Here is a 12420-nt window from a genome sequence, read left to right as displayed (position 1 = left end):
AATCTCAGCCTCAACTGAATTTCTCCTTTTACTTTTTTTTTTTTTTTAACACAGGATCTCATAATGTTGCCTGCCTAGGCCTGCATTCCTCTTGCCTCAGCTTCCCCAGTGGGTTTGGTTATAGGTGTTCACCACCATGCCCAACTTCTCTGTTTTTGTTCTTACTGTGTAGACCAGGCTGGACTGGAACCCACAGAAATCTGCCTTCCTTTGTCTTCTGAGTGTTATGATTAAAGGCAAGTGCCACCAGGCCCAGTTCCTATTTCTTCTTAGACATATTTTTTTTTCTTTCTCCCAGGTCTTCCCTAATCTTTCATTGTTTTATGATATCTTGCTTTTTGGTGATGGTTGTGAGGGGTGAGGTTAAACTTTTGAAGGTTATTGAACATTGAATATAATGTTCCATGCATAAAAACAAAAGAGAAACAAAAAAAGAGAGAAAAAACAGCCATGTATGTCTAAATTATACTTCAATTCATTAACTTATTTTCATTTTCATTTTTTGTTTTTTGAGATAGTGTTTGGCTATTTAGTCCTAGCTGGACTTGATATGGTCCAGGCTAGGTCTCCTCTTTCTGCCTCCCTAGTATTAATTGTTTGCCTCTAGCAATTATCTTTGGCTGTTGAACTTGGCAGGGATGAAGTTAGATATAGAAGATATCCTGAGTAATGGGAGAAGATTCTTAGATAATGAGATAATTCTTCTTATTATCTTCTTGACAATGTATTTTTTTTCCCATTCCACTTTGGCTAAAAACTAGATCAAACAAATGTTATAATGCCTGTTTGGTCTTTGTGCACAATAGAGTAAATATGAGGATCTTCAAGAAGATAGTCTAAATACCAGGGGTTAGATAATGACTATATCAGCCTGATTAAATGAGCAGGAATTTTGGGTTATATAGATAAAGAAAGATCTGATTATGGCTAATGGGTGTTACTGTCATATATAGAGTGAATAAATCTGGTACCTTGATGAGCTTCCATTTTCTCTTCTGTAAAATGGTGGTATTCATTCCATAGTGGTGCTTTAGAAGACAGAGGGAGTAATGAGCTCAAAGTGTATTTCACATAGCAGATGCTCCATTGGTTGCTATTACTGGGCAGTGTTGAGTCACTGAAAACTTTTGGGGGACAGGATAAACACTTGCCATAGTTCTTTTTATTATTATTATTTTTTAAGACGATTTTTTAAAAGATTTATTTATTATGTATACAGTGTTCTGTCTGCATGTATCCCTGCAGGCCAGAAGAGGGCACCAGATCTCATTACAGATGGTTGTGAGCCACCATGTGGCTGCTGGGAATTGAACTCAGGACCTTTAGGAAGAGCAAGCAGTGCTCTTAACCTCTGAGCCATCTCTCCAGCCCAGTTATTTCTATCTTATAGTTAAGGAAACAGGTTCAGAAATTCTAGAACTGGGCCAAGGTCACATCGTGGTGCAAACATTGAGTTAGTGTACTTGTGTAGGAGTAGCTGGAAGCCAGCAGTTTGACCGCAGTCTCTCTTCTTAGCCATTGTATCACCATTATAGATTATGAAAGCTTTACGAAGATTCGCTTTGCAGTAGCCAGTAGGAACACATACCTCTTATTCCAGCACTTGGGAGGCCAAGACAGGGGCATCTCTGTGAGTTCAAGGCCAGTCTGGTGTACATATCAAGAATTCCAGGACAGCCATGGCTGCATAATGAGACCCTGTCTAAAAAAATAAAATAAAACAAAAATAAGAAACAAGGCCAACAAGAGGTATTAGTGGGTAAAAGCGCTTACTGTCAAGTCTTATGACCTAAGTTTGATCCACTGAACCCACATAGAGGAAGGAGAGAACAGATTTCTGTAAGTTCTTTGACCTGAACATGGGTGCTGTGGTACATGTTTGCCTCTCCATATGTGCAAGCACAGATACACACAAATACATTTAATTTAAAAATATAAAGAGAAACCTTCTAATTCATCATCTTTGTTTAGTAGCTAGTGAATAACTGATACCAGTCTTACCAGGTGGTAATATGACAGTATTTCCATCACTGAGAAGGCAGGGGCAGAGGGATTTTGAGTTTGTGGCCAGCCAGTGAGACCCTGTCTCAAACAAAACAAAGCAATCTCACCCAAGGGGAAAAAAAAAAAAAAATTCAAGCAACAAATAAAACCCTTTCCCCTCCTAAATCTTAAATGAATTCAGAGGAAAATCCCTGTAATGTTTTATTTAGGTCAAATAAAAAAGCCAGGTAATTTTGAGTTCACAAAGAAATAGCATTCTCTTAATTATTTTAATGACATTCTTATCTCTTCTAAACTCTTTGTTTATTGGATTCTGTTCATTGTCCCAGGCAAACCCACAGTGGTTTTCCTCAACAGCTCTGTGGATTCTGCTTTTTTTTAGTTTAGAACAGAGAGGCTAACAAGTTATTAACAAGCCTAAGCATTTATTTTTCCTCATTAGTTCTAATGCAATTAAATCAAAACAATGGAATTGAGAGTTTGCCTCAGATATATCCTACCATCCCAATCAACACACAGTCCTGTTTCTGGGATTTCTCTCTCCTTCCTTCCTGGCTTCCATTGGGAAAATGCTTTGGGGAAGAAAGCAACAAGCCAAACAGCAGCAGGCAAATAAAGTAAGCTCTTTTCTGTTTTCCCACCCTGATAGGCAGGGAAAGGGAGCACGACCCTCATCAAAGAGCACTGAGGCTTAGGCGTGCCGTTCTAAAAAGCTTTGTTAGTTAGCACCTCCCACCCCCACCGCCAGCTCTGCAGTAATTCCTCAGAGACTGTATAGTCTCCGCTTTAAATATAAATAAATATATATGTAATATATATATATAAAACTTCCTCGTCTTTCTCTCCTCTTTTTTTTTTTTTTAATTTCCTATAATAAAGTTTCCTATTGGATAAGGTCAGCTCCCTGATTTATGCCTGGCTCCTATTGGAAGCTCGCAGGGGCTGACATCACTTAGGAAAGCTAGGGTAGGGCTGCCAGATCAGTTTGTCACCACCCAAGCTCCCTTGCCTTTGGCTGGGTGCAACTTCCATTTTAGGTGTTGGATCTGAGGGGAAAAGAGAGAGAGAGAGAGAGAGAGAGAGAGAGAGAGAGAGAGAGAGAGAAAAAGAGAAAAGAAGAGAAGAGAGAGAAGAGAGGAGAGAGAGAGCGGAGAGCGAGCAGGAGGAAGGGAGGGCGAGAAACAGACACGGAGGGAGAGGGAAAGAGGCAGGAAAGATCCTGAAACGAGGAAGAGGAAGAGGTGTCGAACCTCGCTGGATTTGTCTTTCTCAGCACATTGGTGAAGCTCTGGGTTTGTTTCTTAAAGGATTGGCTTTAGAAGTCCACATTTGAGGTGGGTGCTTTCTTCATCCTTTTATAAAAATGTGTGGATAACTAGTTGGGAAAAGGATAACCCAAGTGGGATTTTGTCTTAGTGGTAACTGGAGAGATTGAAAAAAGGCAAGAGAGCCTGTTAATGCTGACGGTGAATTTTAATCAATTATTTTTTTTCTACTTTTAATACTTTGGACATATTTTGGTATTTATATTAAGGAAAAGGTAAACGTAATAGACCTAATACCGGAAGCTGGCTTAGAACCAGGGGTAGAAGTTGTGCAAATTATATTTTTCTGTGTACTTTTATTTCATTCTATTTTTATTTTTTCTGGGTTAAGCTAACATCCTTCTGTTTTCGGAGCTCAAAAAGTTGTTTTTTTGGCATGTTGTGTGTGGGTTGGGAAGGGAATTTGTCCTGGTCGGAAGATAGTTGTACAGATGGCTCTTACCATGTTTCAAAACTTTCAGCCCCCTCACCTTTGAATTTATGGCAGTGGAAAGTTGCAGGGAGCTTTAGAACTTAAATAGTATTGTTTTTTCCTCCTGAGAGTTTGAACGGCCCAGATGGTTTCAGCTCTGCTGTTCCTGGGTGGATCCCTTACTTTTCCAGGTGTGGTGGGTGGGAGCCTCGCCTGTTAGAAGGGAGCCTCTTGCTTTGCCCCGAAAAACAAATGGCTCTAGATTAACTGAATTGCCACCACTTTTGTTGTTTTTATCCTAAAAATACTTTTGAAGGCAGAGATTTGTGAAGGTGTAGTGTGTTAAACGTGCAAATATGATCATGTTGGCTTTAAGGGTCAGGAATTCTAATCATGCTTAAAGCTGTTGACCAGAGTAAAGCGGCAGAGCACCTGGAAGTCTTTTCAGCCCTTTTGGTTTCAGAAAGGGCCGTAGGTTGTGAATGGTCAGGTGAAGAGAAACCACTTACTGAAAACTTGAGTTTGCAAACCCCATTTGAGAAAGCATAAAGGGAATTTTATTTTTAAGCCACTGGAAAGGTGCTTTCTTAGAGTTGTCTTTTGTTTGTTTGCTTGCTTGGTTAACTTACCATTAAGTTAGAACACTGTTAGAGATAAAGGCCTATGACTCTACTTCATGTTTTATAATTGGTCTTAAGGTTTGTTTGGTTTTGCTTTATGCACATACATTCTTGCAAATGTACTGATCCCAGATAATTACATAGCCAACTCATCAGTAAGCTGCAAAATAGGGTACTCTTCTTTTTTAAATGGGAATCAGTATGGAAATTAGGGCTGAAATAGATATTGCTCTAATTGTAGCAAGGCGGGTCTTAATGTGTAAGCCGCTCATTGCCTTTAAATTGATAGAATCTCTAATCTTCTGATTTCCTAGTCCCTGCCCCCATTCTTTGACTGGAACACTTCCTTGAATTTTTTTCTACAGTGAAGACATTCCTTGCGAGATGATTTTGTCCTTGTCAGGTTGTGGCTTCTGGAGGAAACAACTTTTGTTCCTCTTTTCCTTTCCATATAATCTAGGCGAGGGTGACAGGAAAATATTTGACGTCTAGACCTCAAAAGTGAAAAGAAGTAGTTGAAAAGAAAGAAGAAAGACAACGTGTACAGTCAATTGGGCTATAGTTCTCGTTTCCAATTTTTTCAATTTTCCTTTGAAATGCTTTTCTGTGGAGGTTTCTTGGTGGGTCTTTGGAGGGTTGGTCTTTTGCTTCCAGAGTGTCGGTTTCTCGCTCAACCTTTAGGGGGAGAAGATGAGAGTAAAGGAGGAGTACAAAGGCAGTTTGAAAATAGGTTCTGGATGACTGGTGGTGATCTGGGTCCGGCTTTGAAACTGGGCTTTGTGTAGCTGTGTTGAACAACATTAGGGTCCAGGACTGTTTGTCCAAACTAAGGCATTGTTTGGCCTGCCGTGTAGTGCAGAGAGCCTTTTGAGGTGATAAGATGGAAGATTATTGTCTCCTGCTTCACCTCTGCTGGTTCTTTCAGGAATTATAGGAAAGGGGACAGATAAGTAATCTTTTATTTTACTATTACTATTATTTGCTGTGTTTTTTATTTTGATTTTGGGGTGAAAATGATGATAAATGAGTATGAATTGTACAGATTTTCTTTCCTTGTTTGCTTTTTATATAATTTGCTTAGTTTCTTTGTTATGTGAGTAAGGTAGTGGTCTGTTTCAGGTGTGTGTGTGTGTGTGGGGGGTCTCATGGCTGGTTAGAGTTCTAGTGCCTTTCTTAGGATTCCCGTATGGACAGCCAGAGGGGTCAAAACATGTTCTGTGCTGGTCTAAAATTGGGACTCTTGGAGATCTTTAAAAAAAAAAAAAAGGAGAGCTTCCTGTAATTACATCCCAGCCTTAGGTTTATCAAATAGCTTGGCTTCTTAGGGATGGATGAGACAGGATGCAGGCAAATAAATTCAGCTTAGATCATTTATCAATTGCACTAGCGAAGTATTTAGCTCTGTATAATTTCTTGTTTTCTGTTATGGTAGGTGATGGCTCTCTGTTGATACCTTCTAGGTCCTTCTGTCCTCTACCCTCCCTCTCATTGTTTTATTTTACTGTGTGCTAAGCATTTTGCATAGACCTAATTTCTAATAACCATTTTTTTGAAAAAGACTTTGGGACTCAGAAGCTGAGATTTGCTGACCAATCACTATCTAAATGGCTTAATCCTGGTCTGATTGACTACAGAGTCAATGGATTTAACCAGGGATACACTGCCAATACCCAGAGAAAATGGACATAACAGCTGGAACTAAAATAAACGAAGCCTTGCTATAGGCAAGAGTGTTTTAGTCCTTACTTACAGAGACCAAATTGGAATAGTATATGTAAAAGACCAGTTTCCTTAGAGCGAGTGAGTGCTGAATATGCTGACATAGATGTTATTTTAGCCCTAAAAGCAGGGATCATATCATAGGCATGCCACTGCTGTCCCACTGTTCTTTTTTTCCTTCCTTTTGCTGTGGTGGGGCTTGAACTCAGGGTCTCAGAGGCCAGGCAAGTGCTCTGCCACTGAGCTCATCACCAGTCCTGCTTTATTCATTATTTCCAGACAGGGTTTCTCTATGTAGCTTGTAGGTTGTCCTTGAACTCTCTGTGTAGACTAGACTGGCCTTGAACTCAGACCTACCCGCCTCTGCCTCCTGAGTGCTGGGACTAAAGGCGTGCACCACTACCACTGGCTGCTTTATTCATTTTTAATTTCTGGGAATTGCTTCAACCTTCATTTGCTTATTAGTGAAATTTCCTCTTGCAGAGAATTTTCAGCCCTTTGGGATGAATGATGAATGATACCACCTTCTAGTGACAGATTTGTAGGAGGTAGTTCTAATAAATGTATTATTATGTATCTAAATATCGTACTGTATTAAAATTATGTCGTTCACTCTAGACTGTGAGCTGCTTGTGAGTAGGTACTGTCTTATCTCTATCCCTTTATTACCTATCTCAGTGTCTGCTACAAACTGAGGTGCTCTGTTAAGTCATGTTTAATTAAGGTACTTGATGGGAATTAGTGGGGACTGAGAAGGCTTAAGTTGAGACAGGAAGCAAACAACACGAATTAATTACATTCTCATATAATTTTGACACTTTCACTGTAGCCTGTAGTTTAGATCTTTTATTTATTCATTTACATTTTTTTGTTTACATTTATTTCATTGTATGAGTCGGGGAGGGACAGGCACCTGTTTCTGCTATGGCAGGTGTGTGGAAGTCAGGACAATTTGGGGATGGGAAGAGTCTGTTCTCTTTCTTTTGTGTGGATTCTAGGACTTGGACTCAAGTCCTTACACTTGGTGGCATGTGCCTTTATCCACTGAGACATTTCACCAACTCTAGCCTTTTTTAGCTGGTCTCATTTGGCTGAGGTTGGCCCAAACTCTATAATGTAGCTGACGATCATCTTGTATTTGTGATCCCTTCTGTTCAGGTTTAGCCTTTCTTGGCAATCAGTCTAAAGAACAGTGTAAGAAGTAAGGTGCATTTCATAGCTTAGGTGGCTATTGCCTTCAGTCAGTGAAAACTTGAAACCTTTCCCTTCTCTGGGGAAAAAAACGTGGGCAGCAATGAGGAAGAACATTTTCAGTCCTGCTTGGATCAGTGGTTTATATACCACTACTAATAAAAACATGAATGTAGCAGGAATCTTAAAAGTTCTTATTAATAAAATCAAACCTGAGCCAAGTATTGGGGTGAACTGGAAGATCGGAGAACCAGAACAAGCCACAGCTGCCTCACCTCGCCGGATCCTCAGCTGCTCTTGTCCCCTCAGACTGGAGAGGCCTTTGAGTCCTCATCCAAAATGGGTCTCAGCTGAACTGTGCTGTTAGAAGCCTGAAAGCTTAACCAGCCAAATGCTTAACCAGCCAAATGCTTCTAGTTTCTGGTCCTCACGCCTTATATACCTTTCTGCCTTCTACCACCACTCCCTGGGATTAAAGTCTCGATTTCTGGGATTAAAGGCGTGTGTCACCATGCCTGGCTATTTCCAGTGTGGCCTTGAACTCACAGAGATCCAAAGAGATTTCTGTCTCTGGAATGCTAGGATTAAAGGCTTGAGTGCCACCATTTTCTAGCCTCTGTATCTAGTGGCTGTCTGTTCTCTGACCCCAGATAAGTTTATTAAGGTACACAATATTTTGGGGAACACAATACCACCACACATGAACAGCTTGGGATGATAGTTTTAGACATGAGTGCTTCAAAGAAAATGCATTTGGTATCATTCCCCACCCCCCCAAGTCTCATTTTGAGACATGGTCTCCTGTTCCTTGGCTGATATTTAACTCCTGATCTTCCTGTATCTGCCTCCCAAAGTGCTGGAATTATAGGAATAGGCTACCACACCTGGCCTGATATGTGTTCTTTTTTGCCATAGATTGAGCTTGTGTGTGTGTGTGTACAGGGCTAGGCTAGCACAGGATACCATACAATGGAAGCAGTTCTCCTGCCTCAGTGTCACTTCGTGTTGTGACCAGAATGTGAGCTATCACACTTGGCAGCCATTATTATTATCATGATTACTATTACTAATCACCCTTTCAGCCATGGAACTGTATTAGAAAATCTATTAATTTAAGAACTGAAATTATGGAAGCTGGAGAGATGGTTCAGTGGATAAAAGCATTTGTTCTTCCAAAGACTGAGTTTGATGTCCAGCACCCAAGTCAAGTAGCTCACAACCTTCTAACTCTAGTTCCACTGGATCTAATGCCGTCTTCTGGCTTCTGTGAGCATCTGCACAGTTGTGACGTAGATGCACACACCTAAATAAAAGTAAAGTTATCTTTAAAAGAATATAAATTAGCTTTTATGTACAATTCAGAGTTGTAGCAAGAGGAAACTTATATAAGGAATGAGCCATAGGTAATCAGGATATGGAAAAACTAGAGATATTCCTTTGTATTTGCTCAGAAAAGGGGATTAAAATAAGGGATTATAAAAATAAAAATAAAATCTCCTTTGGGGGCTAGAGAGATGGCTCAATAATTAAGAGCATTGACTGATCTTCCAGAGGACCCAGGTTCCATTCTCAGTATCCATATGGTGGCTCACAACCTTCTGTAACTCCAGTTTCAGAGGAGTATGAGACCCTCTTTTGGCCTCTGTGGGCACTAGACATACATAATATACATAGATACATGTAGGCAAAGACACCCATACAAATAAAATAAAAATAAATAAATCCTAATTACATGAAGCTGAAATAGGAATTGATTGACTTCCAAGGTTTCCAATAGAGCACTGATGGAGAGAGAATAACTGTCCTGCTTGGAATTAAGGGAGAAATTAAAGTATGAATGGTTTGTATTTAGTTATGTAATTGTTTTTGATAACTTTTTGAGACAGGATCTCAAGTAACCCAGGCTGGCCTTGACCTTGCCCAGGGCTTCTTGCATGCTGGGCAAGCACTCTTATCAATTAAGCTACATCCCTAGTCTTTTTTCCTTTCCTTTTCTTTCTATTCCTTTCTTTTTTTGATAAGGGCCTCTTTGGTTTGGAGCCCTGGCTGACCTGGAACTTGCTATATTGACCAGGCTGGCCCCCAAACTCATAGAGAGATCCTCTTGCTTTAGTATTGGAATTAAAGACCACCACCACTACATCCTACTGCATCTAGTCTTAAAGAGTTTTTCTCCAAGTGTTTTGTGATGATCAGTGATAGGTAATGTGCCTAATGTTTTCACAAGTCTCATTATATGACGGGGAAAGTGGTGTTTATAAAGTTTTTTATTTTAAACATATATAATTTTGTAAGAATGTTTTCAAGAATCACATTAACTTTTTTTTTTTTTTTTTTTTGTGGCTTTTTTTGTGGCTTTTTTTCGAGACAGGGTTTCTCATTGTAGTTTTGGTTCCTGTTCTGCACCTCGCTCTGTAGCCCAAGCTGGCCTTGAACTCACAGAGATCTGCCTCCCGAGTGCTGGGATTAAAGGCGTGCGCCACCACTGCCTGGTTCACATTAACTCTTTATCCTTATTCACCTAGCACCAGATGCTCTTGTTTTGCTTCAGATATTTTAACTATCATGTACTTTTTATTAATATATTCAACCAAAAAAGTGATTTTCTTTTTTTTTTTTTTTTTTGTGGTTTTTCGAGACAGGGTTTCTCTGTGTAGCTTTGCGCCTTTCCTGGAACTCGCTTTGGAGACCAGGCTGGCCTTGAACTCACAGAGATCCGCCTGGCTCTGCCTCCCGAGTGCTGGGATTAAAGGCGTGCGCCACCACCGCCCGGCTAAAAAAGTGATTTTCTACTGAGAGCCTCTCCCTAATGTTATAAGGCAAAGTGGCATAGCATAGTAGTTATTCTGTAAAAGAAAGTCCTGTTGAGAAGAAAAGGTGCTGGATCTAGACTGTTGGGTTCCAATCGTGCTCTGATTTACCCCAGGACAAATTGCTTAGTCACTCTTTGTCCTGGTCTTCTCTAAGACAGGATCATTTTGATCATTTCTTTGGGGACATATCTCAGTGGTAGTGTGCTAGCCTAGCATTCTCTAGGCCCTAGGTTTGATCTCTTCTAATGCAGAAACAAACAAAAAGTATTAACTCTTAACCTTTTTATATAGGATTATCATTACATTTGCTACTTAAAATTCATAGAATAGTATACAGCTCATAGTAATACCCTGTGTTTGCCATAGAACATTGAATTAACTGAAACACCATTTGTCTTCATTTATCTGTGAGACAAAATGTCTTTTAAATAGTTTGTTGAGACAAAGTTTCCTTGTGTAGCCCAGCTTGCTGATACTCAAGTGATAGAATCACAGACCTGTTTAAGCATCTATGCCTGCTTTCTGTTAACTTTAAGAAACATTTTATTTTGGCCGGGAGGTGGGAGTGGGGTGGGGATTGGGGGTGGGTGGAAGTCTCAGTCTGTGCATGCCTTTAATCCCAGCACTCAGGAGGCAGAGGTGTGGATCTGAGTTCAAGGCCAGCCTGGTCTACAGAATGAGTTCCAGGGCAGCCAGGGATACACAGAGAAATTCTGTCTCAGGAGTGGGTGGGTGGGTGGGTGCATTTTATTTTGTAGTAGGCAGCAACTTAGGGGAGTTGTGTGTGTGGGGTTGTCAAAAACAGTGGTAACTCTTCATAAGGGGAGGTGTTGATGGGGAGACAAACAGGTAGCATTGCCGATATCCTCATAATTTTTTCAAAGACTTTAGGAAAAATGTACAAGTTATTCCCATTTTTGTGTCTAGCAGAAACAGAACTCTGGGGAAATGTAATTTGATCAGAGTGGACTGAGAAGGGTTTTGCTTGAGTTTATTATCACCAACTTGAACTAGATTTTTGTTTTGAGTCTGGCTTTCACTATGTAGCCATGGTTGACTTGGCATTTGCTATGTAGACCAGGCTTCCCTGTGAAGAACCTCCTATCTCTGCCTCCCCAGTTGCTTGGTACAGGTATGTACTACCACCCCTGTTTTTTTTTTTTTCCCACATGCCATTTTGAGCCAGATTCTTTACCTTGAGCTTGTCCAGCCATGAGTTTGTAAGCTAATGTGGATTATAAATGCTTGTACAGAAATGAAGGCAGGGTTTTGCTGTCCTTTTTATTGAAATGAGCTCCTTTTTTGTTCGGGAAACATTCCACTTGAAGCCCATATTTATAGACATTTGAGAAACTAACATGTAGAAATTTTGAATTCATGAATGCTTACTGTGAAAAGTGTGGTTCTAAGAAAAGTCTGCTTTCATATGAGGAAAAGCCTAGCTGAGCTTGGGATGTATGCATGTCTGAGATGAAGCCCTGTCTGGAAGGAAACTGGTAAGTTTCCTCCTGCCTAGAATTTTCCTTCTTTCCACCCCACCCCTCACCTTTTAGAGACAGGGTCTTGCTATGTAGTTTCTTCATATTATATAACCCATGCAACTAGGATTCTGAATAATATTTGTTTGGTACTCTTTAGCCTTCTGTGATGGCTAGTTACCCAAATTCCTACATTTTTAGCCTATATTCTTTACTATTTCTCCTGGTTCTTCCCCTGTTGTTTGCCTTCCTGTTCTTTGTACTATCTTCCTTAAGTTAATGGTCTTCTCAAGATTTTGATTTTTGTTCTTAATTAATTGTATTAATTAACTAAGACAATTAACTAAAGGCAAGTGTAGGATACAGCTTCCAGTTTACTTGAGTTAGATTGACATGAAGGTACATTTAGTAATTCAACTAGTGCCACTCCCCACCCCTATCCCCAGGTTTCTTTGTGTAACCTTGGCTGTCCTGGAACTCTGTAGACCAGGCTGGCCCTGAACTCAGAGATCCATTTGCTCCTGCCTCCCAAATGCCCAGCCCTTAATTTTTTTATTTTTTGTTGTTTGTTTTGTTTTTTGAGACAAGGTTTCTCTTTGTAGCCCTCGCTGTCCTGGAACTCACTTTGTAGACCAGGCTGGCCTTGAATTCACAGAGATCCTTCTGGCTCTGCCTCCCAAATTCTGGGACTAAGGCATGGGACACCATTGTCAAGCCCTTAGTTTTTAGCATTGATTTTTTTTTTTTTAGATCTCCTCTTTCCTAATTAATTACTCAGTATAGCCCAGACAATAGTAGATCAAAAAGAAATTTATTCCCCAAAATAAATGACCATGTTTGTATGTGTGACCAATGTTG

The 12420-nt window shown here is 40.1% G+C and overlaps 1 protein-coding gene across 7 annotated transcripts in view; it reads left to right on the top strand.

Annotated features, from left to right (window-relative positions):
• Positions 1–12420, top strand: part of Ctnnd1 (catenin delta 1) — a 62308-nt gene that overhangs the window by 2807 nt on the left and 47081 nt on the right. For 4 of the 7 annotated variants that reach the window (XM_059260805.1, XM_059260804.1, XM_059260806.1 and 1 more), the window contains exon 1: positions 2990–3338. The exons of 2 other annotated variants lie outside the window; for them this stretch is intronic. The gene's annotated coding sequence lies outside the window, so the exon portion shown is untranslated. Of the gene's footprint in view, positions 1–2989; positions 3339–12420 lie in introns of those variants that run through there. One more of the 7 variants, XM_059260809.1, reaches the window with a different exon arrangement.

Source organism: Peromyscus eremicus, chromosome 4 (genome assembly GCF_949786415.1).
Source record: "Peromyscus eremicus chromosome 4, PerEre_H2_v1, whole genome shotgun sequence".
In the NCBI taxonomy this organism is placed as follows: domain Eukaryota; kingdom Metazoa; phylum Chordata; class Mammalia; order Rodentia; family Cricetidae; genus Peromyscus; species Peromyscus eremicus.
Note: the sequence above shows the minus strand (reverse complement) of the source record. Positions and strands in the feature narration are given on the sequence as shown.